Source organism: Durio zibethinus, chromosome 27, assembly GCF_047325235.1.
Source record: "Durio zibethinus cultivar Kanyao isolate XHJ-2024 chromosome 27, ASM4732523v1, whole genome shotgun sequence".
NCBI classification, from domain to species: Eukaryota; Viridiplantae; Streptophyta; class Magnoliopsida; order Malvales; family Malvaceae; genus Durio; species Durio zibethinus.
The window spans coordinates 11,151,520-11,159,440 of record NC_143188.1 but is presented as its reverse complement, the minus strand read 5'-3'; the positions used below and the strand labels follow the sequence as shown (position 1 = coordinate 11,159,440).

The following is a 7,921-nucleotide window of genomic DNA, read 5'->3' as shown; positions in this document are numbered from 1 at the left end:
AAAACAAGTGATAATTTAGTAGTTAATCATTGATAACTTAATAATAAATCAATGGTCACTTAATAATAAATTAGTTATAACTTAATAGTAAATTGTTTCAATTTAATAGTAATTAATCGATAACCTTAGTAGTCAATCATAAATAACTTAATAATCAATCAATGATAATTTAATAGTTAATCATTAGAAACTTAAAAGTAAATAAATATAATTTAGTTGTAGTTAATCATTAATAACTTAATAGTTAATAGTTTATCAATGGCTATCAAAATAAAAATTATATCAAAAGTTATTAAAATTTTCTTATATTATACCAAAATCAAAATTAAATTATTAGTATTTATCATTATTATCTTAGTATAAAAAATTATTATTAAAATAAATTTTTAGAGATAAGATGTACATGTCAAAAACTAGTATCAAGAAATGTATGATGCACAACATCAACCCTGTCTTCTTGCGAGAAAGGGAAAAAAATCACCAATATGTAAGCAATCAGCATAATTCAGAACCAAATCCACACAATGAACCAAACACTCACATCAAACCGAAGACTCATGGTAAGATGATAGGTATCACAATATGAAATTTACTACTAAAATTTGAAATTTGTACTAAGATGATAGGTAATGGTATCAAAATATGATTAGAATTGAAAGTTGAAAAGTTAAAAAATTTAATGAATGCTTACTTCTTTTCTCTAGAAGTACATTTCTGCATAATGGTGGATTGGGTATTATAATACTACTTTTATCAGCAAGGAAAAATTTCCAGATTGTGACTGAGATATGGAAGATCTTGGTTTTAACTCTTATTCTGTTCCAGGATTATGATTCTCTAAAATGAGCGTATAGTGCCAGACAGGGGAAACATATTAAAATGTGGATATGAGCGCATATGGAATCTAAAATGCAAAACATCTCTTTAACTAAAATCAGACACAATTACCATTTCAAAAAAAAAAAAAAAAATCAGACAGTTATTTTACCGAGCGTTAGTTTTCCGAATTCAAAGACATTGCTAACATAAGATATTGAGATCACACACTCCCATCTTACAAACTGTCTGAACCAAAAAACTATCAGGGCAAAAGAAGAAGGAAGAGGAGGATACATTCTGACCTTGAACTTGAAGTGCTCCAGAACCATGAAAGATACACAGGGCTATATGTTTCTTCTGAAGCAGGGCAACCTACGAAGATTGTCCACAATGAAGAAATAACAAGCGGTGCTCCGCTCTTCAATGAAATAAAACCATGCCCGTCTCCAGTATGGGTTTATGTAGAGTACAATGCCAGTTGCCAGCAATATAATTGCATAGGAAACCCCAAAGCTGATGTAGAAATCGCCCATGTCTATAAAACTATCTACTTCATCTTCAGCAGATGAAGCACTTGAAGTTTCTAGCGAATCACCTTCACCACAACTGTTTTTCAAAGGAGGTCCACAAGAAGAGGGTTTCCCTCGTAACTGCTCCCGTCGAATGTCCCAAATTGTCCTTTCCTGTCTGGGAGAGGCCCTGACAAGTTGTTGTGTGCAACAATGAATACCGCCAGAAAGTTTAACTCAATCAGTTGAGGGGGGATTCTACCGTTTAAGTTGTTGTAGGAAAGATTCAAACTCTCAATCTGCTTGAGTTCTGAGAATGTGGAGGGGATGGGTCCAGTTAAATTGTTGTGCGACAAGTTTAATCCTCGGATTTCAATCAGATTCCCCAATTCAGGTGGGATTATGCCTGTCAATTGGTGCAAGAGAGATCAATTCCTGACAAGCTGTCGAGAATTTTATCCGTGTAATTATATAATGCTTTCTTTGTTGAAAACTTTATCACTTCTTCTACAGAGATAAATGATACAATTGTGATGTAGGAAACCCGTCTGCAGGATATACGTCTTTATTTGTTAGGAGATCATATATTTTCATTCTCGTGGATGCAATTGCCAATATTGTGTCAAATGAAATCACAGAAAAGTCATTGTTTACATCGGACTTTTCAAACCATTGCTCAAGAGTTAAATTACTCAAACAAGAAGGTATTGGCCCAGAAAGTTTATTCTGAGAAAGTTCGACGATGCTTAATGAGTTCAATTTGCATAAGTGCATAGGAAATTCACCATGGAACTGATTTGCTTTTAGAAGGAGGACACTCAGAGCCGGTAGTGTATCGATCCGATCTGGAATTTTCCCGGTGAAGTTGTTTTCGCTTAGATCTAATGTTACTAATGAAGAGCTTCTATAAAAGGCAGGTGAGAGTGGTCCACTCAGTTTATTGCTGTTCAGATCCACATGCTTTATATTCTGTAGATTGGAGCAAGATGGTATTGTACCAGACAGACGATTTTGAGAAAGATCCAAGAATTCAAGATTCACCAGATTGCATAATTCAATGGGAACAGGACCCTCGAATTGATTGTTGGCCAAAGCCAGTAGCCTCAAACTTGTATAATTCCACAACCATATTGGGAGCTTCCCAGATAACTGGTTGTCACTTAAATCTAAAGTTTGAAGCACTGAAGAGCTAATGGATGAAAAATGAGATATCTCTCCATCAACATTGTTGCCATCCAGATATATTGCTGGAAACATTTTTCCATTCAAATTGTTATTTGAAAGTTTAAGCAACTCTAATGAACGACTCATGCCCAATTCTTTAGGTATTCCTCCAAAAAACTGATTGTGGGACACGTCCAATTTTGCTAAATACATCATGCCACCCAAACAGAGAGGAATATTACTTTTGAAGGCATTTTGGGACATTGACAATTCCTCTTAATTTGGAAAAACTGAGCAAAAATTGGTTGGAATATGATGCATTTTATTATTGGATATGTCAATTGTCCTCACGTAATCATGAGGATCTAATGGTAAGAAAAATGGAACCACAATAGAACTGTCTGTCATGAAAAGTGTTTCTAATCTTGTATTATTCTCTACCAACCAATCAGGAATCTAATTCCACCAAAATTGTTATACGAAAGATCAATGTATCTTAAGTCATACTGGTAGTGGAGGAAATTAGGAAGTTGTAATTTCCTATGTTCTATTGGGCAATTTGACAAACTGAAGACCTTGAGTTGAAGTTTTAGGGCCCAAGTTTGGAAAACTGTTGGTTCTGCTACTAACTTGTTTCCATTGCTGAAAAGGATTTTAAGATTTGAGTGGTCTGCGAATGAATTAAATGACACTGGAACTTGAAATTGATTATTTGAAAGGGAGAGGAATTTAAGCATTGTGAGATTTGTGAGGGAAGTGGAGGCAACATTTCCTGTGAAGTGATTGTCAGAGATGTCCAAGAAGCGAAGAAATATCAAGTTACCCAAACATGAAGCAATTGCACCCTCTAGAGCATTTCCATTGAGTCTTAATTCTTCAAGACTCTTTAGATAGCACCAACCTGTGAAGAAAAAAATTGTAGAGATATGAGTTCTTAAAAATTAAAAAAAAAAGATGTAATAAAATGAAAGAGCTGATGGAGTGTTAGAGAATCACTTCATAACCAGTAATTATATTACCTTGGGTAGGTAAAGTGCCAGCCAGACTGCAATCATACAAAGACAAGGTTTTGAGAGAAGTCAAGATACCAATGCTTTCCAAAAAGCTGATGTCCAGAGGAGTACTATCCATGATTAGGTCCTCCACATTACTCAACACATGCAACTCTGCGTACAGTTGACATCCAAAAGTGAAAAAAATTACTCCCTTTATGTAGAACAAGAAGTAAATAATAGCGTCATATCAAATGCATCATATAAATGATTATAGACTGATTTAACATTTTTGTTTAGAATCACAGTCACAACTCACCTTGAGTAACTACTGTTTTGTTTAAATGAGAGTTAGCTCTTAAAAAGAGGGTTTTTACAGATGAAAATGGCTTCAGGAGTGATACAAGGGAAAGGCTTTGTTTGGTGGAGACACCGTCCAGATAAAGACTTTTTAAGTTCCTCAGGCATCTATTTTCTGCAAGGAGAAACAGAGAACAAAGATATGCTTAGCATACGTGTTTGGCTAAAAACTTAGTGGATATATTCAAATCTCAAAATCAAATGTGTAAGCTTTTTTTTTTTTTTTTTTTGTCTTTTCCATCTTTACTACGAGAACAAAAGTTGTCAATCAGAGGTAGATAAACGTCTTCATCAAAAGAGAAAGAAGAAAAACTAAATCACCCTGGAAAGATCAAGGAAAGTTCAAAGGTCGTTTACTGACTGACTATTCAAATAATTCATAAACGAACTTATATTCCTAAATTTATACAGAAAAATTTTCAGTTAGAGATTAGTGAATCAAGTCATTAAAGTAATAATTAAAAGAATTGCAGATAAGCAATTTGTGTCTGCCTTGTGCCGGCCATGGAATTTGAATTGCAAAATTCCCCTTGGATTGAAATTTTTTTTTAAGAGAAATGAACAAACCTAAAGTTTCTTTAAATTTGTTACATATATATATATATATATATATATATATATATATAGGCCCCGAGGAACCCAAAGTTTCTCTCATTCGGCCTCTGCTTCATACTTGATATATTAAAATTTCCACAATTTTTTTCATTTTTTACTCCGTCTTTACCACATTAAACTAGAAGTCTAAATTAAATAAAACACCCAAGTTCAAATTCAAACTCCTTTTTTCTTTTTTAAATTCTTTTTAAATCATACTCATTGTGAAAAAGAAACAATTGAATGAAAGCCCAAAATTCCATAAAATATCATTCCAAACCACATGCCAAGTCAAAAAATTATCACGTATAGACACATCAATCATTAAATGTCAAGAAATTATTACCTACTGACCTATGAATTACAACACGCTTTTTATATATTGTAAGAAATCATTAAATACTAGTCATATTTCAACCTCACAAATTTTCCATTTATCTGTCAAGAAATTCTTACTTATCAACTTGTGAATTATAACATGCTTCCTGTTGTCACTAGAGTTACATATGCTTTATGGGTTAGTGAGATTAACTGTGATGAGATTAAAAATAGTAATAAAAGTTATTATAGTTACGATTGAAAAAAAAAAAAAAGATATTATAACTATGATCGAAAAAAAATTTAATGAAAAATTTATGTTGATTTGATTGTATTAAAATTAATATTTGAATTCAACTGATGATATAATAAATTTAATTACAATTCACTGTACGGTGCAATCCAAACGGAGACATAATATTAATTTTACTCTTTCTTTATAACCTTAAGCAAAAAAGAGAATAATGCTCAACTTTTCTTCACCAAAAAATGTTGACTGGAACTTCTAAAGGAAATAATTTGAAGATGAATGGAACCTATCAAATTAATTAGGTAGTTTGTTCGTTATCAAATGTGTAAGCATTTAATTACAGAAACAAAAGAGTGCTCAACAAAAGGTGCTCAACGTACGTTTTCAGAGCTAGTTAAACGTCTTTATCAAAACAGAAAGAAGAAAAAACAAATCACCAACGAAAGACCAAAGAAAGTTCCTAAGTAGTCTGTTGACCGACTATTCACATAATTTATAAACCAACTTATATTCCAAAATTTATTCAGAAATATTTTTAGTGAATCAATCCATTAAAGTATTAATTAAAAGAACTGCAGATAAGCAATTTGTTCTACCTTGTACCGGACATGAAATTTGGATTGCAAAATTCTCTTTGATTGAACTTTTTTTTTCTTTTTTTTTTTTTATAAAGGAGAAATTGGGTTATTACTCAAATCCAATTGCAGCCACCTTTCCCCACAATTTCCTTTGATCTTCTTTTAAAAAGAAAAAACCTCAAATGACATAGCGATTCCCATCAGCAGTGGTATGATTAAATATCTAAAAGTAGAAACAGAAAGACCTCTTGAAGTTAAAAATAATTATAAAGTGAAAAAAAGGAAAAAGAAAAAACAGAATGCTAAATTTATGAACCAAGAACGACATAAATTGTCTAAAAGCTAGAGCTAATTGACTCAACTTTTCCCAACCCATAGAAAGTTAACTCAATGGTGAACTTGATATTTATTCAAGAAAATCTTGAATTTAACTATTTCGTAACAGTTAAATTCAAAAGTACAAATTAGTTATAACAAATTTCTATCACAGTATAATTTTCACTATTAAATATAGTAATTTTTCCAAAATTTTAGAAGATAAACAGTGAACTTTTATTGTAATTCTTTTTTTAAATTTAGAAAATAAACAATGTACTTTTTTGTTATTGTGGACTTGCCGGTTCTAAGTAAAAGTTTTCATAGATTAGTTTGAATTTGGATTAAATATGATCGATATCTAAGAATGTCAATTTTGGATTTGAGTTAGACTCGCTTATTTAGACTGTTTATTTTTTAAAATTAAAAATTATTTATGTATTAATATTTTAAATTATATTATAAAATGAAGTTTTAATAAAAAAAACTTCATTAATAAAATAATAATACTAACTGGACTAATTAGATTTGAAAAATCTTATCTATGCCCACATCATGTCAGGTTGTTAATAGGGTTCAATTCTTACAAATTTTCCAAATTTTCATCCTTCTTTCATCTGGTCAGATTCCATATATTGATCTATAGTCTAGACCAATAAGGCTATCACATAGCATCACTTCTCTGTTCAACTGATTGAATAAACTTAATTTGCTCAAAAATAAGAAAAAAATTGATTGAACGAATTAAATAAATATGTCGATCCAATTTTTAAAACATTATTGAAAAACAATTTCTTATCAATTCATTTCGTCTAAAAGTACATTTCTACAAAATTGTGGATTGGGCACTTAAATACTGTTTTTATCCAATTACCAGATTGTGGTTGAAATATGGAAGATCATGAGTTTAACATGTTTCAGTATAATTTTATTTAATAGAGGTAATGGGAATTGTGTGAGATTTTTGTCTATCCTTCAATATTATTAGTGGAAGACCCGCACTTCATTACGGGCACGATTGATTAGTATAGAGCAAGTGTACTTTAATTTAAAAAATTATTTGTAATAACTATCTTTAATTAAATTTTGTTTAAAAAATTAATCATTAAAACCAACACATAAAAAATAAGTTTATTATTCATAATTTCGATGAGCATATATCGTTAATCATTAAATATATAAATAAAATATATTCTTTAAAAATAAATATATAAATATATATATAATGTAAATTTGAGTAGTAAACATAAAATATAATAATATGCGCACATTTTTTGTTGAGTAGTGAGTAGTGACTAAAATCTCTAAATCAATATAGACTTTTGTAGATGACAATGAGGCAATATATAAAATACCTATAATATATTTTTAATGAGTTTTGTAAGGAATATTCAAAATTAATAGTAGAAGGTTAAATTTGATGTGTTAAGTAGGGAAAAAATAAAAATCACTTAGTCAAGATTTGGTTTAATATTCATTCAAGCGAATGTAAAAACTAATGATAAGCATACTATAGAAAATCAAATCAATAAAAAAAATGTATATTAGAGTTTATATATATGCATGGTACATTAGATGTCTTTTACCCTCATTGCATACCTTGCATCATGAATGTAGATATATCTTTTGTCAACCTCATCATCTCTATAATTTAAATGAACTTTTGATACTGGTGTAATAGATGCAACAACTTCAATTACATCTACAAAATTAAAAATGTAAGGGCAGATTATGTCTAAAAAACCTTAAAATAATTTGTTTAGAATTTATGGCTAAGCATATTAAATGGTGTACCTGTTGCAACTAATTCTATAATTAAGAATAATGTAAGGTGCAAACTTAAAGTCATGGATAGGATATGAAGCTATCTACAACTTCTTTAACATTAAAGCACCATTTGAAAATCACAATAATAACTCAAAGAATAGCATTGACAGAATGTTTAGGCCTTGTCATGATGTAACTATAAAAAGAGCAACATAAAGTTGGTCATGTGTTAAAATAGATTTTGGTAAATATAGT

General features: G+C 30.3%; 1 pseudogene; it reads right to left on the bottom strand.

Annotated features, from left to right (window-relative positions):
- Window positions 1-692: 692 nt before the first annotated feature.
- On the bottom strand, window positions 693-7,541 carry LOC149510918 (cuscuta receptor 1-like; annotated as a pseudogene).
- Window positions 7,542-7,921: the final 380 nt, after the last annotated feature.